Source organism: Patagioenas fasciata, chromosome 6, assembly GCF_037038585.1.
Source record: "Patagioenas fasciata isolate bPatFas1 chromosome 6, bPatFas1.hap1, whole genome shotgun sequence".
Lineage (NCBI taxonomy): Eukaryota > Metazoa > Chordata > Aves > Columbiformes > Columbidae > Patagioenas > Patagioenas fasciata.
This window is the reverse complement of record NC_092525.1, coordinates 22256671-22281467: the sequence shown is the minus strand read 5'-3', so window position 1 is coordinate 22281467 and position 24797 is coordinate 22256671. Positions and strand designations below refer to the sequence as shown.

General features: G+C 42.0%; 2 long non-coding RNA genes across 3 annotated transcripts; both read left to right on the top strand.

The window, feature by feature from the left end:
- Positions 1 to 1934: 1934 nt before the first annotated feature.
- On the top strand, positions 1935 to 10776 carry LOC139828213 (uncharacterized). Its single transcript, XR_011739587.1, has 3 exons — positions 1935 to 2166; positions 9100 to 9201; positions 10520 to 10776. It is a non-coding gene; the product is annotated as an uncharacterized lncRNA (long non-coding RNA).
- A 4831-nt stretch (positions 10777 to 15607) lies between these two features.
- LOC139828212 (uncharacterized) lies at positions 15608 to 24217 on the top strand. Of its 2 annotated transcripts, XR_011739586.1 has the most exons (6): positions 15608 to 15975; positions 17858 to 17953; positions 19565 to 19754; positions 20423 to 20556; positions 22583 to 22656; positions 24002 to 24217. It is a non-coding gene; the product is annotated as an uncharacterized lncRNA (long non-coding RNA). The 2 variants fall into 2 exon arrangements; XR_011739585.1 differs by having other exon boundaries at positions 19565 to 20556.
- Positions 24218 to 24797: the final 580 nt, after the last annotated feature.

Genomic DNA, 24797 nt, shown 5'->3' with positions numbered 1-24797 from the left:
GGCCCTGGCTGGTTTCACTGGGACCAGACTGGGGCCTACTGGTAGTTCTGGGACTGCCTGCAGCTTTCCTTGGACTTGCACTGGCACCAGTAGCCACTCACTCCGAAGTGATTCACTCTTCCCATCCTTATCATTCTCTGGATATTTCGATATTAAAGACTGGCTGTTCACTTGTAATCTTTAATCTGACTTTGGGTCTAAATAGAAAATACTATGTCAATGGTTCCACAATATCAATGACTTTCGTAATTAGTCACCTTATTTAAGTATAATTCCTGAAAGCTTTGGCCTTTGCAATTTCTAAGTTATGGACGAAAGGCCAAATGAAACTCACAGTTTTACTGAATGAAAATAATGTCTGTTTTCATTGTTTTCCTAACGTGACAAATGCTATGGATCTTTAAGATTGTTCCATCCTTCAAGTTTTGGAGAACATGGGTCAGGAAAATCATAAAGATTCAGCTGCTTCCTAGGAGTACAAATGAGAAGCTTTTAAGTTTTCATCTGTTAGACTGAAGCTCACAGAAATCCAATCTCTCTTAATTTGAGGTAAGGAATTTAAGATTTTGTCACATAGATTTAGAAGTTATTATAGCTATAAGGTCAGAGGAGTGGTGCTTTAGTAGGTGTCTGTGGAAGATCTATTATAGTAATTATTTTCTTAGCCTTTTTTTTAGAAATTTAAGAAAAAATGTAACTGGACTTCATATTTTAATAGATACTGAATAGCTGGATAAAAATCCATTAATATATTGCATTAAAAGCAGAGGATGAGAGAATTCTGCAATGGACAAGTTTTTGGAAAGTCAGTTCCTAGCAACATGAAGCTATTTCTGGTTCAAAAAAGAGATCTCTGCTACACCAAGAAATTGAAAAAATCCAAAACCTGACCTGAACAACCACCAACGATCAGGATCTGTCGCAGTTCCCAACCACCATTTGTTCCTGGAGTAGATCTTTGGAAACAGAGTGCTGGTTTCTAGTGGTCGACAGGATAACTGCACTTGGCTTCTCTTTGCTGTCATTCTGTTGTTCCTCAGTGACCTCGAGAGTGTGGTCTACAGGTAGAAATAGTTGATTTTTATATATATAAATATGTGTGTGTGTCTATATAGCACATTTGTAGAAAATGCCTTTGTATGGGAAGAATCTATCCAGGTATTTTTGAATCCATGTCTCTGAGCAATGTACTAAAATTCAGGTATTAGTTATGTTATACACTTGCTACTTAAAAACATATTTTTAGTCTTCTCCATTATTCGTATGCTTTTTCCAATCCACATCCTTTAGAAAAACTGTTGAAGATCCTTGCTTTATGTACAGAAGAGTACGTTTTGATGGCAACAGCAACACAAAGTGTTGAAATTGATTTAGTGGAGACAATGCAAGTACAAAGAGCTGCACATAAGCACCTTTTTTGCAGCTGATGTTTCAGGACACTCTAGCTGAAGAGTATCTTATGAAACCACAGCTTCCATTTCCCCCTTGTTAAAAGTAAGCTGGTGGTTACAGGGGCTGTGACTATTTTTAATGTTAAGGACCATGATTTTTCTCTCTGCTCCATCAGGAGTGCTGAGCCCTACACCAGCTGGGCCAAGCAGTGTCACCGGGAGTTTTTGGGAGAAAATGGCTTGTTCAGGCTTTTGTTGGCTGTGGACGAACTGTGGATGCACAGGAGCATAGAGGTGGTGATGGGGCAGCATCCTGAGCCTCCTAAGCCTTCAATTCCAAAAGGGTGTGCTGAAGCAAGGCCCAGAATTAGAAAGAAGCAGCAGGGGAGAGAGGGCAGCTGGCTGATGAACATTATATGTTGTCGGTTGTCATGTTTACTGTAATAATCTGGATTCCACAGGTAACACCTTTCAACGACAAGGTGCTTTGCCATTATCACTGCCTCTGTGTTCTCCCTCTTCTTTCACACAGTAGGTAGCAGATGGAAACACTTCAGATGTTCATGTTGGGTCAGACAGAATCAAAATGGCTCTGCAGGTGGCTTTCAAACAGCCATGAGACTGGACTTCACCTGGGAAACCAGAAAAACCTCATGGAAACCAGGCCTCAGGTCAGAACCATCCCTGCCCAACACTGTGACTTACCCCAGGGAGGACAGCGAGATATAACTCTTGTTCCTGATAATGACTACTTGGTTCTGCAAACAAATGTAAGGTAAGTACGTTTCCCTTAATGAATGTACTGCAAAATGGAATCAGTATTTTCTCCTAAGTGCATCGACCACAGAAATTTCAGTAAATTGAGTCTGCTCTTTGTACAATGCTGAATCAAAATGTCAAACTCAATTATAGGAGAGGAAATAAAGCAACATGCTGCATACCAGCAAGTTATTTATGAAATACTTGAAATTGCCAATGCCATAACTACCTGTGGGAAATGAGAACAGACAAGAGCATAGATTCAGCTGTGGGAAAATTGACTCAGAGCAACTTGTTTGCAAAGTTTTAAAATTCAATTTTTCACCCCATCTGAGCTTTATAGAGTGGTTGCATCCATCAGCCTGTTATTTGTTTTGCAAAAGAGATGGTTTAGGTGCAAAGGAGAGTCAGAATTCATGCATTTGGGTTTTAAAAAGGTAAAGGAACATGTTTTTTTTTTTCAATGCTATATTGTTCTGCATTTTGCTGTTTTCTAAAAAGATCAGTCACCCCAAAATCCTTTCTACAGAGGAGACAATACTGCAGCTGAATAGTTTTTTCTTTGTATTTTTAAGCAGAGATAAGTACCTTATTCCATATTTTAATGATACTGAGAGATAAGGTGCAGTGACTTTAATGTCACATGAGGTTGTATCTAAGTGCTTCATAATGAATGAAAAGCCACATATTTCCAGTGAAATAAATAGCTTTGTTTATGACAAAGGCAACAAGTTAATAGCATCTCTCCATGATTAAAGGGAGACATCAGGTAACTCCAAGAAATACATTTGGTATTCATGAAATACATTGTTTTTAGAAGTAATAATAACAGTTTGAGCCACAGTTGGGAAATCAATGACTAAAGTTGTTGGCTGTAATGGCTACATGTACAGAACTATTCTGAGTAATGTGATTCTTCTAAAGGGCAAGTTATTAGATCCTGTAATTTGTGAATATTTTTTATTTTCTCCAATGCCATGGGAAGGCGGGAACTGGGAAAACAAAGGTCATGAGGTCTGGTTAAATCTCTTGCAGAGGTGGGTAAAGTAGTACATGTGTCCTACAGATCCTTTCTTCTGCATCTGAAGATGAACATACTGAGCCTGATACAAAAATAGGAGAGAGGTGTGCTCGAAAAGGGAATCCTCTTCCCCTCTGACTCCACTTTTCATTCAGGAGTGGTGATTCACCATTGTATCCTACTGTTCTTTCTTCTGGCATTTAAAACACCCAGTCAGTATGGAAAATAACTCACATGAATGTCATCTGCTCATAAGATCATAAAGTTTCAGCAAATCTATGCCAGCCATGCGAGTGATTTCCTTCAAGTTTTGATGAGCTTTTGGGTTTCAGCTTTTGGCTGTGGCTCTTCACTTCGCTGCTGATTAGCAGGTTAGTGGGCGGTAATTGGAGTAAAGATCTCTCCAGTGCATCACAACTGGAGAGCTTGTTCTACTTGAGGAAAATAATGTACCTTGCAGGTTATCAACGTGTGGTATTTCATATTTATCAGCTTAGCAACAGCAAGTGGTATGAAGAGCTGAAGACTCCTCAGTGGTAGCAGTAGCATTTCAGTGAAGTAATTTTCTGACTTATTCAGAAGACCACAATATCTTCAATAATAACAAAAAAGAAGTTGCAAAGTGGTTGCACTGAGCAATCACTCCCTGGTTTTAGACAGGGGATGTGGAATAATACTGGAACTCACCAGGTAACTGTTAAGTATGAGCCAGCCAACAGTAAAACCATCGCATAACACGATTCTTCGTGCATCTGCTTGCATGTCTTTTTGAAATAGCATGAGGAAGCATAAAATATCCCATCACAGAGAATAATGAAAGTGCAGAGCTCTGTTTCAGTGATATAATGGGACTAAATTAAATCTGGAAGTTACACTGGGGAATTCAAACATGCATAGGGGGATTTCACTGGCAGATTATTGAGCTGTATCTGAACGGTGCTGAGCATCCGTTGCTGATCCCACACAGTAACGTACAGGAAAAGGAAAAGGGAAATAGAGGAGCAGTAAGCATGCACAGTGGGAAAGGATGGAGATAGGGCTCTTTCTACAGTGTAAATCAAATAATTGGAAGCCTGTGGGAGGCATTGGTCTCTCTCATAATTTACACCAGAGATAAAATCTGTAAAATTATGTTGATATGTCTTGTCAAGGACATTGGGCAATAAACATCCAGGTCCAGCTTTATCATAATCGCAAAGAAATTCTGTGATTTAAGCTCATTTGGGACAAAGCTGTGAGGTGTACACCATCTGTTTTCTTGTGCTATTTGAAAAGCACATAAAGAAAGAGGAAAAGAAGGACCAGGTAAGACAGGAAAACTTTTCATCCAGGACTCATTGATCCAGCAGGGATGCAGATGTGCTGCAGCAGCAAAAGAATTCAGTAGTGGTTGCTTTCACGTTATCCTTCTGCAACCACCAAAGCTCACGCTGTTGTACTCAGCAATGCTTGCGTTACAGTTGCCCTTGCAACTTGCTTTTAATGGCAGATCACATGGCAGCATGACACATCGTCAAGTGTTCACATCCAAACGTTCATACACTTCTGTACTTTTTTTGCTGTCTAACGTGGCAACAGATATGTGGAAGATTTTTGGGAAAGTTATTTTCAGCCATATAGAGTTCAAATACTTCCTTGTTTCTGCCTCAGGGGGGAAGAGTGTTTGTGCAGATTTCAAGTCTCACAGCATAAGATGATTCAGAGAAAAGTACTTTGAGTTTTGGCTTCCGGCTCCTACCTCCCCTAACATTTACACTTTTCCAAATTTTCCTTCTTTTTCAGGAACACTACATTTAGTTCAGTACCTAAAACTGGGGTTTGAGCGGAAAATAGACTAATCCCTGGTAACTTTCAGAATCTAAGCTCTTCTGACATGTTTTAAGGTACATCTTGAAACTGATTTGGAATTTTAACAAATGTTTGGGAAACACATAGGCTTTCCAGTCTAATGACTAGGGAGAATATGATCCCACAGTATCAAAGATACATAACAGCCTTTTATAGAACAAGTTTTAAGGAGACAGGAATGCTGCACATGCTTAAGAAAGGAACTGGAAGGAAACACCCAGGAGCACACATTTCTCTGGCAGTTAAGAGCAAACTTACTGTATTGTTAAGCATAAATTGATCCTGAGAATTAGATCAGTGCCTATCCATTATTTTGTGCTAACAAGGAGCATAAGTTTAAAAATAATAGTATCTCTTAATAAAACAAAAATATCACAATCGTTGTTTCTTATTTCAGTATAAGGAAACAAAGTTGTTTCATGGTGCAATTACATTATTAGAAGCAATTTAAATGTTATCTAGTTCTATAAAGAACATTATTAATACATGTCTAATGTACCAAGAATGTTGCTGCATTTTGTACTAATTTCATTTTCAAATACAAGAACTTGCCACATAGAAGCCTTGAAACCTTGAATAGCCACTAGCTGTTGGTGTTTGCTGTTTTACAGGAAATATTGCTTGTTTACAAGGAAATAACTTCTCACCTCACTGTTTCTGCTGTGACTGCAGCTCCCAGGGACTTTGAACATCACATTCTAAAGCCTAAGAGTGTCATTTGACAGGACCGTAAGCATTTCTCAGGCTTCTGCTGTTTATATGGATTCTGGGCCCTTTCCTGCACTTCAGAATCCTTTTCTCCATAAGGAGACACTGAACTTCATGGCTAATGGAAGAGCGCAGGCCTCTCAGTGTGGAGAAGGGTTCTCAGGAGCACAGGGCAGTTTGGTACAATACCTGTGGATGGGTTGTAAAGAATAAAAATATACACAAGATGCACATAGCTGGTATGTAACCAGGAACTTGCCTGGACAGAGCGTTAGAGATGGTGCAATGGGGGATTTAGGTAAATACAGAATTTTGTGATACCGCTATCACAATGGAGGGAATGTGGCTTTTCCTGTGAATCACTTCTGCTTGGTGCTTCGAGCTGCTTTCAGGAGAGGCAATTGCTCTTCAGCTGCCAAGGACCCACAGCTGCAGGTTCCACTTCGTACCTCTTGACTCCCTTTCTGCTGTGTACCTGCATCCCTGGCAGACGATGTTTGTGAAGCTGGACCTCCAGGGAAGGACCAATAAGCAGGTCACTAGTGCCGGAGAATAGGCAAGGTGGCAGAGCAAGAGAGAGCTGCTTTTCCACAGAGAGCATCCCCGCGCTCCCGCTGCTCACAGCTTTGCTGCCTGCTGTGACCAGTGGAGAACTGGACCCTCACTGAATATATTCAGACATTTTCCATTCCTGTGTACTGGGGCTGAACAAAATACTTAAGGTCTACCAGGCAAGCATCGCATGCCCCAGCCAAATTAATTTCCTCCATTTTCCATTGCAACAGGAAAAAGTAATGAGAAATACTTGGCTACTGGTACTTTCAGCTACATCTGTTCAGCCTTCCAGAACCACACAGTTTATCTGGATGCTAGAATATCAGAGCAAAAGCCTCTTCACCCGTTAGTGCTCTGAGACCAGCTATGCTGCCCTTCTGTTTCTACTGGGAGCTCTTGTAATATCTGCCAAACATTTTTGAAGCCTGTGCTTAAACTCCTAGGAAAATACACACTTGAGTCACCCTTGGATGCTGGTGCGTGACCCTGAGCCTCCCACTCTGCATCTGTGATTTGAGAGTGGTTTTGCCAGCTGTGAGCAGGAGGGGCCTGATGCTGCCTCATACGCGCCGGTCAAAGTTGGCCTTGGTGCTTTCAGAGCCCCTTGTATGAACGGCTCTGAAGATTATCAGAATTATGCCTTGAGTCTTAACTAAGTATTATGATCCTTCTAAATTAGTCACTTCTCTGTCTTTTGTGCTTTATTTTCTCAAATAACTCTTAGCACATATTTAATTACTTGCAGAGTGGTTATGTATCAAGGTCTGGGCCAGAACGTCTGCTCTGTTTTGCTTGGTGCTGCATGGTCCCTTTCCCCATACTCTTTTCCCCAGCCTGTCCAGTGTGTTACAAGAGTAGATAGAGAAAGAACTGTGAGGTTTTCATAAATCCACTGAGTTAGGAATTTTGGGGAGAGGGGAAAAGGAGTTATTTGAAGGACTTTTATACAAAGGAATAACATTTTCTCACCAATGTCTGATGCAGCTACCACTTTTGAAGTACCAAAGTCCCATAATTTACAGGAAATGTACAATTACAGTAATAATATTTTCATTCAAAACTTCCTGTTCATCTAAGGACATACTAAGTACCTCCTTGAAACTCAAAAGCATCTAAGTGATACATGGGAGCACACAGAAGAAGAGGTCCACTGGGACACCCACAGGACATAGGTGTTTCGCTGCAGTTGACATTGGTGACATTAGCACTGAGATGCCTGAGATGCCCTTAGACCCCTCTGTCCTTCCTGTCTCAAACATTTCTTCAGAAACTCGTCTGTTTGGGTGATGGTATGGCGGGAAACCAGGGGAGTGTGAAGCTCCTCTAGTAGTTTGAAATATGGGCTATGAACACTTTTATAGGTACTTGGACTGTTTTTCTGTGCCCCTGTTGCCTCATTTCTGAACAAAAGTGAGTGATCCCAGGTATGCTGGAGAGGTGATGTCTAGGAGTCAAGTACTGGCTGTTCCAAAGTGCTCTGCTCCTGAACCCAGTCATGGTTGCTAAGTAACAACAACTTAATTGTCTCTTGTAACTTTGACTAAAGCCAAGCATTTAAAAGCAAGAAAGTGAAGCGCTAAGGACAAAGCAACTCTCCTGCTGCCCATGTAACAAACCAGATTTGGTACTAATCTGTTTCCTAGAGCAGAGAAAGATATTTGTTTGCTGTTCCTCTCCACTAACTTTATTGTTCCCAAGAGCATTATAAAGAATTATGTTAATTGCTATGGTAATCGTAACAGGAAGCAATTATTTTCAGCAAATAACAATTTGTTCACCTTCCCAAATTTGTTTGTGACCACATCTGGCCTTAGTCCCAGACTTAAAACATTTTTCTGGAAACTAAAAGCGAACAGATATTGCCTACTCTTTGGTGGGGAGGGCTTGCAAATCTGCATTCCAGGGCCATTTCCCTGGCCAAACCCCAAGGAGAGTTACTTTAAAATCTCATTATTTTTGTAAACATCTCATTGTATTGTCAGGCGTGGCTTAGGGCTGCTTTTTATTTGTGATTGGTAGGTTGGTGTAGAAAAAAATGCAAAACACCAGGACCTGGAAAAAGCTTTGAATCCATGTAAAAACTGGGACTGGCTTGGTTTCACTTGAGATAATCCACAATGTTGCTGTTAGTTCCCTGTCTGAGGACTTTGAAGAAGATACCTATGTAAATATCGATTTAGGAGAAAATCTTAGGAGAAAACATTACCGGGCAAAACTGTTTGCTGTGTTAACATATGATTGTTACTGTGCAAAAAGATCAAATATTGTGGCATTAATGCTACCAAAACGTTATGGAATGCCTCACAGAGACATTAAATGATGTCTAAAGGTCAAGTTCTATACGTTCATATTGTGCATCGTAGCTTTCCCCTGTGTTCCTTTTGTTTCAAGACTTGTATTTTACCCAGTACTGCTTGATAAACTACCTTTTTTTTTTTTTTTTTTTAATCTGATGTGCCTGACCTAGATTGAAGATTTTTGTTGATAAACAACTGCAGCTGTGTTCAGCTATTCACAGCAGGATTCCTCAACATCACTAATATTCAATAAACCTGGCAGAATGAGAAATCCCTAAACTACTGATTACCAAGGTGCTGTGCTGTTCACATAAGTAAACTGGGAAACATTTTGTCCTTGTTTTGTTCTAGGTAAGACGGATGGCATTTTCTGCTGTGTCTGTGCTCTCTAGGACAAGAGCAGCACTGGGAATACCCTGGGGATGCTGTCAGCCAGCCAGGATGGAGGTGCAGACGGGGGATCGATAAGAATCGATGCCCCATTTCCCACCAAGATTCCACATTCAGAAATGTTCTTCAGGGGCTCCAGAGAAGTACAATCCATAGCTGGAGGCTGGAGGAAGCACGGCAAGCTGATAAAACAACAGGGAGCTCTCACTGAATTGGCTCACTGAAATCTTACGTATGTACTTCCATACGCAGCCCAGCTTCTGTTTGCCATGACACAAAGATATCCTGAATCCGTTAGCTATGTTTCATCCCTGTAGCAAATGTATTTTCTCTACAATGCTAAATAATGTTGATGTTTTTCACTGCTACTTATCTCTAGTACAATGATTTATGGTCCTGGGCCTGGTAGCCAGAGTAAGTAGATTTCCCATGGGTTTGCTGACCGAGAACATTTGCTGAGCCCTGAACAGCACAACACAAAACCAGAGTGTTAGGGCCAGATTTGCTTTTAATCTCTGCTTCACTGTATGTGCCAGCAATTTGGAGGAATAACTGACATTACCTTGATATCTAGCGATCTGCCTACACATTTTTATGAGCAGACATGATCTCACTCTGTGCTTGCTGGGAAAGTACCATCTCCAACCAGCAGGTTAGCAGAGCCCTGACTCTGTGCTGATTCTGCATTTGCTCAGCCTCAGGACTGTGCATTCATCACCATACAGCTCGTAGCCAGGCTGAAACGGGCTAGGATTGCTTAGGAGAGGGCTGGAGAAAAGAAAGATGAGCCAGTCTTAAGTAAGTTGAAGTGAGGTTTATAAAACAGACTGTAGCCTACTTCTCCACCAAGCCATGTGAATTAAGCACTTTGCTGCATCTCTAGATAATTTTTAATATAATTAAAACTCTTACTTAATGTGAATTAATGTGATTGGAGTCAGAATTCATCTTGCTAGGTGTTTTCTTTAAATGAAATATAACCTAATTGTACATAGCAATTGTCAGAGAAACTGTATCATAACTCCTTCAGCACGATTCCAGAATGTGATCCTAATGGTTTGGTGTTCTGGACAATACGATGCTGCAAGTTTGGCCACCATGTGATTTTTAAGTGACATACAAAACATATGTGAACTGCCACTGTTGTCTTCCAATACCTGTTTTTCAAATAGCAGTTCTGTTTTCCAGTTTTGTTTATGTGGATCAGAAGGGTAAAAGACTGAAATAAAACAGCTTTTCCAACAAAGCCATGTAGTTAAAACCTGACACTCAGCCAATAAAGAATTCCCCAGTGGCCAAATGAAAACTGAGGAATGTTGAGGGATATTAGTGACATGCTAAGTCATCTCTGGCTCCCAAATTTGAAACCAGAATTAGCTAAGAAAATAATTGCTTTTTTAAAGTAAAATTTTAAAAGACACTGAATTATTAGAGTGAGAATGTGAAAGACAGTTGGGAATGCGAATTAATTAGCAAAACGGATATGTAGGTCATGAAAATCAAATTGTTCAACAAAATTGTAGCAATGTTGTTTTCTTTCCTCTTCCCAGACAATTAGCAAATCAGATCACCTCTTCATTTTACCACTGATGAAAAAGCTGAGAGAGTCCCATTCTGATGTGCCAAAGGATTGTAAGAGGAGGCGTCCAGCCGTACAACCTGGGTCCTGCCATTGCATCCTGCACACTCACCACTGACAACTGCTCCCTGGATACTGCTCTGAATACACCAGGCCACTGGCTTGTGATAGCTAAATCCTCTCGGTTTGCTGGGATTTCTGATCACCATTGTGGACTTGAAGCACAAATGATGGGTAAGATACTGTACCTAGTATTGCAGAGCTAGTAAAAAAGTAGGCTACTTTATTTCTGCATTTATAAAATTGGGTTTAATTATCAGGATTTTAATGCATCTTCCATATTATGTAAAGGACCATATACAGTTCTCCTATGGGACTGAACCAGCACCCTCAAAAGATAAAGACTGAGCTGTTGCAAATTATGCTAAAAATGCAATTGTCTTTAATGTTGGGCATACAAATCTTATTCTGTAGGGGAAAGGCATAAGAAAGCTCATAGTACTGGATGACTAGCGAGTTACCTCCACAGGAACTAATGTATCACTATGAGCCTTTCAGATTACCCAGAATCTCACTGGAAGGAAAAGAAAGCAGATAATTTCATTAGCCAAACAGTATAAATAATAATGAAGTAAATTGTCCTTTGAACAAGCCAGTGATCCTCAATGTGCATACGTACATGTTGGGAATACGGGAATTTTAAAAATGCTTGCTAAGTGTATATCAAGCATCCACAAAAGTGATTTCGTCTTTATTTTATGCAGTGCAAATGCAATTCTCTTTTCCTATTCATATTCCCTGTTCAAGTGAATAAAAAACATCTTAGACTTTTAAAAATGATAGTATTAACATGAAGAAAAATAGGCATCTTTCCTCTGGTACCATGAGAAAGCTCCGATAATAATTTCTTTAAAGAAAACACATAAATGCTATTAATCTAAATTACCAGGGAGCAGAGGAGGAGGCCAGCTAACAACTCATTTATTGTTATAAAATTAAAGGATCCTGTTGTGCATATGAGCGTAAGTGACACTGGGATAGTTAAGATCACATTAAGAAGCTTAAGAACCAAGTTCACTATTCCAGTGTCCATACCATGATCTCCATGGCTTTTAATTATTTCATCATGGCAATGTGGTAACCTCGTTACACAATCCTGCTTCCAGTTTCTCCTGGGAATCCCTCTCTTACCACCTCCTTGCTTTTAGCACTGGCTTTGCACCAGTCCTCCCTCCCTCCCACCACTTACCTGCTGTGCTCCTCCTTGCTCTTAAAGCACGTTGGACTGTTTTTCACATGAGTAACGAGGTTGGGTAAGATGATTACTAAATGCTTTGCCATGGTTTGTCTCCCAGGAGCTTGCACAGATCTGGGTGGAGACTTTTCTCTACGAGAGCTACATTAACAGTCTCCTGCTCAACCATGTTTGCCCATAGACTTGTTGATTCAGTTTTTTTTGGTAATCATTTCCATGAGTTAGCCTGGTAGAGCACTCAGGCTCAGTGGTTTTTTAATTCCTTGTAGCTCCTCTTGGAATGCTTTTTAAATCACACTGTTCAGTGAGGAGCCAGTCAGACACTTGTGCAGTTTTGACCGTCTCTTCTCTCCAGCAGAGAACAGCCCTGGTGTGGACCTGTGCCTGTCCCCCTCCCTGTGTGCTCCCCAGCTCCCTTCACCTGCCTTCAGCCAGAAAGAAGTAAATACAAGTAAGAACATGAGGTGGAATCATACAATGTTCTAGGTTAAAATTAAAATACAAACTAGGCTAATTTTAGGTTTACATTAGCAAAAACCCACACCCAAACCATTCCCCCAACCCAAACCCTGCTGTACAAGCAAAATAGTTAGAACACAGTAAATATGTGTAAAAGGCAATTTCTCTCCAGCATTAGGTGTGTACTATAACATATGGCTTTCTGGTATGGATTCCTCTGAGAGTCCTGAAAATTAATTGCAGTTAACAACTACTCTTATTTTTAAAAGACTAGGGTTTTTCTCCTTCATTGTGTAATTGGTAGCAATGATGTTAATTGACAGGGTTTCTTTTTTAGTTTGCAGTTCTAGTTCAGGACTGCTATGGATTGCCACACAAATAGAGCACCAGACCTTGAATAGGGTTTTGCATGTGCTGCTCTTGTTAAAAGCAAAAGCCAGTCAAAGGAAAAACAGAATAACACAAGTTTTATGCTGGTTCCCCGCTGTGTAGATGGGTGGAACAGAAGATGTTCTTTCAAACTGGTAATTGAGGAAAGGCAAGGAACAGACAAATGTAAACTTTTCAGCAGTGTGCATGATTCAGTATTCATTTCAAACGTGAGAACTGCTGAATGCAGAATTGCTGAATTGCTGTCTTGAACCTGTGCAAAGGTTCATTTCCACCCCTCAGCTACCTCAGAGTGCCCACTGCCAGGTGCTTTGCAGGAAGGAGGTTAAAAAAAACAGCAGATCAGTAGATGGCTGGGGAAGAATAACAGTGTGCCAATGGGGGAAGGAAGTTTATTCTTTAATCTTCCTGGCTGTGTCCTGAAAGCAAGAATCTCGCTTATGTTTTGTAAAATCAAGCAGATCTTTCAAAAGCGAAACAGATGCAGCTGCAAGGGTAGCATTTTCTCACCTTGTTTCAACTATCTAAAAATTAGCTGGTTTCAGCTATTTGCTCACACTTCTGTAGCCAATGGAAATAATAGACAGCAACCAGCATTTGGCAATTCATCCTGGCCCAGGAGACATATTTTACCCTGTAGCAACATGTGTTCCTGCCATTTGCTGCTGGAAGGGATGCAGGTGGCTGTCCTGGAGCTTAGACCTCCTTTCCAATATTTACAGGCAGATGAGATGAATCCGAAATGGCAAGATTACTTACCATCAGCAACAGATGAACACTGAAAAGCAAAGAGATGCATGAAGATTTTGTCCATCTCATAGTTCCCGCAAATGTTTACGGGAGATAATCAACTGCAGATCAACTCACACTTCAATAGATATACTGTATTGGTCCTACATCACTGAAATTAGCAGAAAAACAAGCAAGCAAGCGTCCATTGGTACTGGTATGAGTAAGCAAGGATTCAAAACTACCCATCATGAATGCTGCTGGTAACTTTGCCTCCTAATGTTCTCCCTGCTCCTGCTACTCTCCAGCAAAGCCACCACACATGTGCACAGTGCCAGGAGGAACATGGCTCTGATACATGGGCACACCTCTAGCAGAGAGTAGGTTGGGGACATTTAACATTTAAACCGCAAGCAGAGCTGTGGGATGGCATCACTGCTTGTTAGAGTAGAATGAAAATCTGTCATATAAGGGTGCACCTCAGGCTCTGAAAGGTCCTAATGTTCCTACAAGCCGTAGATGGCTATTTTACTGGAATATGGTCCAGATATTGCATTGATTAAATATTTGTTGTGTGGTCTGAATGGAAGAAATGCACTAAACCATTTCTTAATTAATGAAACATGCACTTAAAAAAAAAGAGAGGAAAACAGACAACCAATTAATTTACTAGGAGAATGAAAAGTCAAGACAAGCTTGCTTTTTAAGAATTGCTGTTATGTTTTACCTGCAAAGTGTCTCTCTGCTTATCTGGAAATGTTCTGAACACCCTGGAAGTTTAGGCTGCTTTAAGGAGTGGTTCTGAAATGCAGAGTGTGTTTTTTACAATGTAAAGGTCTGCTTGAAGAAAGAACATTTTGTCTTCTGACAGTCAGATTCTCATCATGTTGACCAGAACAAAACCTTTGAGCAAAACCAGCCTGCTTCACCAAGTTTCTTTTAGTAGCTCTTGTCCATGACAAATGGACGTTTTACTTTATAAATGCACATTATACTTATTTTTACAAGCCATCTGCACTTTTCACTGCTGCTCATTGGTGATTATTCCTCTTGAAAGGAAAAGATCAGAGAAATTTATGGACAGCATTCGCCATGAATCCTTCCTTTTCCTTTAGGGCATTCCTGAAATGCAAATGATGAGAACAGAAATGGTTCAATACTCTTTATGACAGCTGTTTGTGTCAGGGTTAATTAAACTCCAGATATTCCTGGAGAGAAAGTAGTTGTTATTAATAAACACACCTGGCTTGGATTTTGTAGCACACAGTCTGATAATATGGCAGAATAAAAGACTGGTAGCTGGCGTGGGCTTTCTTCCCAGCCAGGTTTGACTTTTGCACTTAAAATGCATTAAGTGAGTTTGTCTTTTCTGAAGGTGGAATTCTGACGTGAAGCACAACCTGTGAGCCACATTCCCTTCGGTCAGAGACTGGATTTGAATGAGAAGGGTGGGATCAGCATCTACTGTATAAATACAGTTTATGTACCCTTACTTAAACTATCAATTCATCTTCAATAATTCAAAATTTGAAACATGCAAATTATCTTCTAAAGACCCAGAATGAAAACAAGTCGTGGGTTTAACATAAGGCCTAATCTAAACCAGGGAGCACTTCACGGACACGGGTAATCACATTGCAATGAAATCGGAGCTAACGGAACAGGTTATCACTGTAAAACCTGATTGCTCTGAAGGGCATGTCCGCTTCTGCCTTGCATTGCCCTATCTCCTCCTCCCAGATGGTGAAATTCCAGCATAATCCTAAATCCTGGCATTGTGTAGCAGGACAATTGCACACAGGAGGAAGCAGCAGGGTGTCCATTTGGGGCAGAGAGCAGTTAATGCGATGCTGCCCGAGGGACTCAAGCAAGAGCACACCTGGGCAGGCACCTTGACAGTTCTCAGCTCTTCTCAACCTTCTCCACTGTGGGAGAAGAAGGTACATTTTCCATGTGGGACAGGAGATAAAACAGAGGTACAGAGAAAGGAATCATGTAAGACATCTGTAGTAAATGAGGGAAACCAAATTTCCTGACTGTCAGGGCTCTGCAAATGCAAAAAGCCCATTTTTCCCTTGGTACACTTTAATACAATTTACACTCTGAAGGGTGAAGGGTGTTTTTCTTCCTCCAGGATTGCAGTGACTTGCATCTTGCTTGTTTGGACTGCTTCATCACCAGCGCTGGCTTGGAGCAGTCAGGTTTTCAGCAGTTTGACCGCTCACAGCTGCCATCTGGCAGTTCCACATAGCATTCTGAGGAAAAGGCAAAGCCAAACTTCTCCAAACTTAATCTCATGACAGAGATTTTTGTAATTTTTAAAAAGTGCAGAATTACTACACCATGGTGCTGTAGCAGAGAGCTTGCCATTATCTCTTCTCAGCAGGGACACAGGAGTTGCTGTTTCTCTCACATCAGCACTTCATGTGCCATAGAGGTCTGGCTCTGAAACCGGGTGGGATTAGCTCCATCTGACAAGGTCTACCACAGAGGAGACACTCCTGGGAGATTCAAAGGAAATTACTGCCTTTCAAGAACTGATTTACGCCAGGAAGCAGAGTCTTTGGCATCCCATCTTGTTTCCCTTACCTGAGGTAATGACCACTCTTATAGTCTGTGATAATGGACAAAAGGGACTTCTTGCTAGAGAATGCTGTGCAGGAGAAACAATATTATTTAAAGCCTTGCTGGAGGGCATGTGTGCGTGTACAGGCACTGGCTTTTCAAGCACTGTCTTACTGACGCATCCTTCCTCAGCGTTAACGACGATGCACGAGCTGTCCCACCTTGGCATGTCCAAAGGACAAATGTTTTATGTACAACAAGCTCTTCACTGAGTCTCTGTGGTACCCAGAACCACAAGTTCAATGTGAGTGAGAAGAAGTCTTAGGCTTTACTACAATCATAATTAAAACACTTTAACTCAGTAAAACAGGGCCTCAGTTTGACCAACTGTCAGGCCAGATCCCTAAAGTCAAGTGCTGTGAATTGTTTTTCTTCCACAGTCTTTATTGCTCTCCTGGTTGCAGGCTTTTAATTGGTTTCTTTGAGAGATGCTTCTTGACAAACAAAACGCCACAGAACTGGCACATGTTAGCATCCTTCCATTACAATGTTTGCCATTTAGCAAGTCATCCACCATGGATTCACCCTGCGAGGAGCAGAGTTAGTCCCTTGGGTAAACCCATGCTTAAAGGGCTGTGGGGTTTCCATGGGTGTTTCAAGTGCCCATCTGCATAAGCGGGAATATGAGTCGCCTCCCCTTAACTGAAGGCCATGTCCAGCAGAATACTATTATGAAATTTTTATTTCTGGAAAAGAAAAGGAAATCAGGTTTCATAGCCTGGTTTTAGTCCCATATGTGCTTTTATTTTCCCAGACTAGGGATTTTGATTGCAAGAACCTCTGCACAAAGCTCTTTTTCCCCTTGCAACTTTGCTGATGTACCCAGCGGGGTGCTGATGCACGGTTGAGCAGACAGGGGCCATGATTTCGGCCATGAAACATTTCGATAAGAGTGGTGCAGCAGTTTTCTATGTCAGACTATGATGCAATATAAAAAGCCTTTTTCTGTTAGACTATTTCAGCTTAGGTACTTGTGCACTGTTCATGCCAGCGGCATTTAGAAAATGACACCGTGCTGCACCATGAAAAATTTCTCAGTGAGGGCAAGCTGTTACAAAAGCAAAACTCAAGGTATTCTGGATAGATGTGAAAACAACAGCCACCAGCTGTGCTTTGAGATGGACCAAATGAAAAGACTTTGAGGTGGACAGCTGAGAAGCCCCAATGTTACTTGGACTAATCTAAATTCCTGCATCAAAAAACAGTGGAAATGGGGATTAGTTTCTATAGTAGTTGCAAGGATTGAGCCAGTTGCAAAGTGCAGTTCTGTGCAGCACCTGCCACTGCTGCAACACACTCCCAGTCAGCTCGGGCAGGGTGTGTGGCTCTCCCGCTGCTGTCACAGGGAGCAGAGGCTTCTGCTTGCGAACCAGAGGATTGCAGCTCAGGACAAAACTCCTCCAAGACAGAGCACGGCTTCAAGCTGACAGAGATACTTAGCACTGCATTGGCTTTGTGTGCTCTGGTGTAAAACATTGCCAGATCAGGATGCTATGTTGTGCAGATCTGTGGTGTAGAGGCACATGATCACGGAAAAGGGGGAGGGAATTAGCATTTAAGTGAAGGTGGGATAGAGAGAGATGGCTTTTCGAGAGCAGAGGGCTCCTGGGCCATGGATGCTGTGTGTGTGCTGTGGGCGCTGTGTGCTGTGGGTGCTGTGTGTGTATCATGGGTGCTGCACACCTCAGCTCTGTGCTAGTGTGTCCCTTGGAGCTGGGAGTCTGACCCAACTGAACAGGGTGTGCTGAGCTCACTTCTGCTCTGCCATCCACAGCCACAATGCAACCTACTGGGCTGCTTTTCTGGAATTTGTTCTGATTTTAACGTTTCTTTCTGTTTGTCCTCTTCCAGCACAGAGCTCCAGAGCAGAGCTGTCCCTCTGCCCCTCCATGGCTGTCCCCTCCCACAGCAGCTGCTTGTCAAACAGGATCCCAACTGAAGCAGCAAGTAGGTTTAGCGTTCTAGAATCTGGAAACCGCCTGAGTGATTCTTTGCAGATCTCATTTATTTCCTGTGTTTATTAATATACGTGTGATTTCCAAAGCACAGCTCTCATGGAAACATGAAGCATATTCTCAGAGCTTCTTTGCTGCAGACAGAACTTGTTCAAAAGAGTAAAGAAATACGTTTCATTCTTTAAAACTTGGTGGGTTGTTTTGTTAGACACAGACATCACTCACAGCACACATTTTTAATTAGTGGCTCTCTAGCAGTCTTGTTACCTCTTTCACTTGCCTTACATTGAGGACAGTTAATTTCTGTGTTTATCTGGTGTACTTGGGATGTACATGATGTGCTAATGAAGAGGGAGAAAACAGTAATGATGCTTAGCACTTATTCCATTTTGCTGCATGAATATTAACTGATGAAACTTCACAAGAGCCCCAAGGAATAGATTACTGCCATTATCTTTCTATTTAGGGTAACAGAAGCAGAGAGCTGAAAGACAGTATGAAAAGGAAACAGAAATGCACAGATGTATTTTTCTAAGCTTTTTTATAGCAAATGAAAGAAGCCTGTAGATGTTGTTTATAATTCTGCTTACAGTTTACATGTAGGTGTAGCAGGAATATCAAATCTTGCCTTCCTCTGGCTTTACTGGGAACTTGATAAGCAAGGAGCAGAAACACCCTTAGAATTTAACAGAAAGGTGAGAAAGTCAACCCATCAGGAAGGATTTTTCTTCCAAATGTTTTATTTCAACAGGCATTAAAGATGGTAAAGACTTGGAAACAGAATGAATAAAAATCACTTATCTCAGCGAGGCGCTGCTTCCTTGCCCTTCTGCTTTCCTCAGAATTAATCATCCTGCTCCTCCATGCACAGCCCTGCTCCAGTATGTTCTGGGCTGCTTTTGTGTCACGTGCAGATCTCCACCTCACAGTCCCTGAACCTGTGTTTTAAACATAAACTGAGCACGAAAAAAGGGACCTGGTTTTGGACAGATGATGAGCACTGGCTGTTCTATCATCCAACCTTTGAAAAACTCTCCAGTTGTTCTTTAGTGATTTTGAATACATTTAGTTCTGAAGAGCAGAAATTAATCCCTTCAACGGTTCAGATACTTCATTCTCTGATATAATAGCATTACTATCCTTGAAGAAACACAATACATAAATGAATTGTGTAGCTCGTCTCCCTTGAAAGATGCATTCGTCCTTTCCAAACAGTTACATTATGTGCTTAAAATCCATTTTTAATTGAAAAGCCTCCCACTGCCTGCATGCAGGTGTGGATGTTTTCTGATTACCACTAATCAAAGTTGAGGGCTGATGCGTTTCCTGTTCAAGGGAGAGCGAGATAAACTCGTGTTAATGAAAGAGGGGAAGCAATATTAGTCTCAAGGCTTAAAATGGGTGGACTTATCTTGACTTCCATTGAGTTTGCAGAGACTGAGTGAAAATTGATTTTAGATTGAGCATGTTCAATTAGATACAATGTTCTTACAAACAGTATATAATGAAAAACGTGTTTATATAGTTAGTTTATATAGTGTTGTCTACTCTGCAAGTTGAGGTATGAATGTAACCATGTCGGTTTGCCTTCTTTCTGTATGAGGAGTGGTGCTGTGGTGTCTTGTGGTTTAGCCTTTGGATACAACAGCTGAACTTGGGGCCAAACACGGAGCGAAAATGTCGCCACAGCTGATTTGCCAAGACAGCGTTTACTGGTGGGTGAAAGAAGAGACCTGATTAGAGTTTTGAGGCACTACCACTAAAATGGAAAGTGCATCAGCATGACAACGCAGGTAATTAAGTTCTCAGAAGTGAAAGTCCTGCCTCCTGCTTGCCATGAGTGTCCCCGCATTGACACCATATGTGGTCCTGGTGGACTTTTAACAGGCACCCTGGGTAGCCCATACCTCTACTCTCAGGGACTGCCCTGAGAAGCTTTGCGAGTCCTTGCACCACCAGCCAGTGCACACCTCACAGCTGTCCAGCTGCTTTGTTGGCACACCAGTGCGAATCTGGTGTGTCTTGTCAAAGTAAAGGGTTAAAAATTTACCTGGCATATAGGAACCAAAGTTAAAGACAGACTAAAGAAAACAAAGCACATCATCTGTAGTTAGTTACCTCTGGTTTTAACAAGTTTTTCAGGGTGTTCTTCTGATGTACCTCAAGCTATAAAGTAACTTGGAGTTGAGGGCAGGTTCTAGTAACTATTCCCAAAGCTGAAAGCGCTGCTGAGGACCCTGCCCTCTGCTCTGGTCATCAGTCCAGTTGGTACTCCAAGTTCACTGAAGTAGCTACCTGAGTACAGAAGATTTCTCCCCCCACCCAGAGTCTTTTCTCTGAGGTGTTAGCAAATGTACAAATATTACTTTGGCATCCAAGGTAGACCTGCCTTCTTCAAGTCCTCCCTTGAGGTACAACTTGCATTCCTTAGTTAGCACATTGCTACTCCTTGTATTATCAGGGCTGCCCAGGTGCTTTACACATCATACACCGTGAGAAACAGCGGTTGTGCCTACCCCTTTGTGGAGTTGTGGCTTCCAGCTCGTTGTGAGTTTGACAGCGAGTCTCTGCTGGTGATTTTGCTGCCTGTGTTAGGTAAGTGCTTTTCCTCGGTTAATGTTTCTCTCTCCACTACTCTCCGCTTATTATTAGTCCTGTAGTCCTGCCACTGCAGCCATTTAAGGTGCAAAATGCAATGTGTGACAGTAGAGTCACTGTGAGAGTTCCTTGGTTACAGTAAAAAACAATTAACATTTTCTCATGTAGCTGTCACAGCAAGTGCTGCAGCTCCCATTTTTTTGGTGGATTTTGCTGTGTAATGAGCAGCAATTTGGAGGAGACTACAACCACACAAATCTGCACTCACGGGTCTCCTAGGGCCAGGGTAGCGTGTGCCACTTGTGGACTCCTGCCATGTCTGCTGCCTTCTTTGATGGAGTTTTTGCTCACTACCAATTTAATGCTTTGTATTTTTTGGTTCCAGAAGGAAAACAGTGAAATTACTTGCATCAATGGCCCAATACATTTTCATTTCAGTAAAATAAATCACAAGCGATCACAAAAACCTGTTCCTTTTGATTTTTTTTTTTTTTTAACAAGGACACCAGCACAAAGCACTGCACTTAAATTGTTCATTTGACCTGAACTGGCCCCAGTAATTTTCTTGGCAGAGGAACCACAAACCCCATTAATGTAATTTTATTTTCGGAAGTGAGCAAATGCAAATATGTACAGTGTCAGTACAGTCAATCTGAACCTCACTGCAGCTTCTAGTCACTCTGAACCATTCACAGGCAGAAATCTTTCTAAATCTTTCTCTCCCTTGCAGCTCCCCCAGGTACTTTTGTGGAAGGTGCCTCCCCAGCAGGGTCTGGTAATTGCCTGTGGGCTTCCAGGAGTCAGTAGGGCAGGTGGATGGGGCTGATCTGTTGTATGAGCCCATCAGCTTTGGAGAGAGAGGCTTCGAGCAGAGACCAAAACACGAAAGCCATGGGATCCTAGCAAGGATGAAGAATATTGTTATCTCATCCCTTTGCTTTTTAAAGGAGATCGCTCCCTCTATTATATACAAACCTATTTATTTCTCTTTTTGAGTCAATGATAAAATGTGTCTCTGCAGCTTTTATTTTCGTTAGGCTGCATTTGTTACTTGCGTCAATAAATCATGATGTTCAGCTAAATGGGAACTGTGGTCTGTTAGCCCTAGGGCTCCCACTGGGGCCATCCCCCTGTTCTGTCTGACAGGAGCAGCCGGCCCTGGGAGATGGTCCCTGGGAGTGCAGCCGTACCTGGGAAGCCCAAAGCAAGGGGGTGAGGAGCTGCAGAGATTCTGGAAATCCTTCCAGTGTTTGCTGGAGCTACCAAGCTTGGGATTTTAAATTGTGAACTCTGAGACATGAAGGATGAAGTGAATATTAATTCAGTTATGGATAATATATGGCTGAAGGTGTTCTGGGGAGGGTGATAAAGCAGCACTGACCTGACAAGGGCAGCTCAGAGTTTTAATGCAAAGAGGAGATGGCAGGATGTGCAGACAGGATCCAGTGGTTTATCCCTTGGAAATCTAAGAGAATTGTGTCAGTGAAAGGGGTTTGAGAACTTCTGGTAAATGCGGCCCTTGAAAGGAAATGGGCTGAGTTGTTGGGTTGCACCAAGAACCGTTTTACTGAGCTGGGCAGGTGGGTGAGTTCTGTTTTCACATGATCCTCACTGAGCCTCCTCTGATTTCTTTTGTCTGAAATGGGAGGTTTTGGCTGAAAAAATGATATACCAAACCATCTTTTCAGAGGACAATAGATTCTCTAACTCATCAAACATTTAGAGGCATGGTTACCAGATTAGGGCTGGAAAACCATTTCAGGCTGCTTAGGCAGATCAGCAGCTCTGGCCCCTTGGCTGTGCCTCCCCGGGGGGTAACAGAGCTGTGCCATCTGTGCCAGCAATGGACACTCTGCCACAGGCCCCCTTTGCTGGGGAACTGGACCACAGCTGCTGGAGAGCTTTCATTTTCAAATAAAAGTATTTTAAATGAAATCAGGATGTAGTTCACTTTATAGCACCTCTTGTAGGACAGAAACTGAGAGCAGCGGGTTTCCACTATTTGCCTTTCCTCTAATTCCAGGTATTATTCAGCTGGCTGGGATTTCTGATGCAATCTTTGTACTGGAGTGAAAATAGCAGCTTATCACATGGCAGGTAAATCTCTTTTCTTACCAATAAATAAATAAAGCAGTTAATTTCTAGCATGTCGCAATGACAGCACTAACAATAAACATAAAGAGCAGTTACACTTCAACACAGTTGAAAAATAAATGTGGGCCAATCCTTATCACTAGTATAAGAGGCTATTCTCATTTATTCTGCCTCTCATTGAACTGCATTTTCATACTGACCCTTTGCTAGTTTTCTGATGCTGAGCAATCATATCTTGTCTGTGCTTCCCAGTGTGCTGAAACGACTATTGTTCTTACCTGGTTGTAGACAATGCCCTGCTGTAGTCAATTCAAAGCAGATAAATGCTTGAATCAAGTAGAGCTTCCCTTAGACTGCCAGGACTCCTGCTTCTGTGCTGCTGACTTGTTCTTGCTTGTATATTGTCCTTTTACTACAGTCATTCATTTTATTTGTGGTGATTGAGGAAATAATGAGCTTTCTGCTGGAAAATAAACACAACAAAAAATTCCCTGTGGCAATTGTGAAGCCTCCAGCAGAGGTTAGATAGGGCAGATAGCTGTCAGATACAATAAATACAGATAATTCTGGCTTGGGACAGGGAAATAGACTGCATAACCACAAGGCCCCTTCTAGCTCAGTTTGCTCATGTTTCTATATAGCACATATGTTATTAATGTGCATATTAGTGTCCCAGTGTGGTGCATTTTAATATCACACATCCTGCAATAAAATTTTATTTCCCCAGGAGAATATTCATACAAAATGGCCATGTGCCATCTGCAAAAATGAAAAGAGTATGACTTTCCCATCTAGCTGCAATGACATTTTCATGACAGAAAACTGGTGAGCAGTGGCTGACCTGGTGAAGAGCAGAGCCTGGTGTGAGTGCCTTGCTGTGTCCTCCACAAGCCTGGGGCAGGCGTGAAAGCAGTGCCCCTTGAACAAACTAGGAAAAGCAGAGCCCCAGGTCATGGGGGGATCACGAAGGATTGGTCCACTGAGAAATAACTACATTTCCAAAACAGAGAGAGGCTTTATAGAAATGAAATAAAATTGAAAGTTCGATTTGTTTAACAGGAAGATATGAGCTGTCAGAGTCTGGACTGGTTGCCTAACTTGATGGATGCTCTCACTGGAGCCCCAGCACTTCCACGCTGTTGGATTCGGGGCAGTTCTTTGGTTACGGCTCCTGGATGCTAAAGGGGAGGAGAACTCTAACACCTTTTGTGCAGCAAGACCCCACAGTTTAATCTCTTTGGCCTTTAGAAAGAGAAGTTTCAGCCCTCATGTCTTCCCAATAAGAAATGCAAAGCAGGTCTCACTCAGCAATCTGATGCTGATTACCTTCCCTCTGTTCTTGCACTAGGCAGGAACAGTGCAAATTCCTGGAAAAGAGCTAAGCCCTGCATGCAGCTCCAGCACCAACGCCTCCGATGTTCCTCCTCCCCAGGCTGCCTTCTCTATCCTCTGAGCCCTTCTGGCGGGCAAAGCCAGCACCTCTGCTACAAAGATGGGATTGTTCAGCACGTGCACCAGGCGTGTCCCTGAATTATCAGATCTGCTCATATTGGCATCTGGTATAGCCACAATAGAAACCGTGAGAAATAAAATATGAAAGCAGCGTGGCCTTTCTGTATTTGTGACTTTTCCTCTTTTTTTCCCCAATACAGATTAGTGGTATTTGCTTTTACAGTGCCACAGGATTTGATGATTACAAATCACCACAGGTCCTTACCAGGTTCCCAGCTATCTAGCGTAAACTCTTCATCCACTCACCACACTTATGGCCTGATTTTCTCAACTTTTGTCTGAGATCTGATGGTTTCTGTTCATCTGCTGGATCTGTGTTCTTGGTTCCTCATCTGCCCTGTCATTAGACTGGTCTCCAGTTTCCATAGAGACAGCAAGTCTCACCTTGCCCTCTAAATCAGGGTCCCTTTGTTGTGTTCCATGACTGCAGAAGGACATTAGTTTGCTCTGGGCACTCAAATGGAGAAAAATATGTATTTGATTCCCTCAGCATAACAGTAATTTAGATGAGAGCAGCCTCAGACTACGAAGGGACTTCAGAGAGCAGATTATTGTGCAGAGGTCACTGCACAGAGATTTTAATGAAATGGAGTTTCATGGAGCACTTGACGGCAAATGAAGGCGGGACCTTG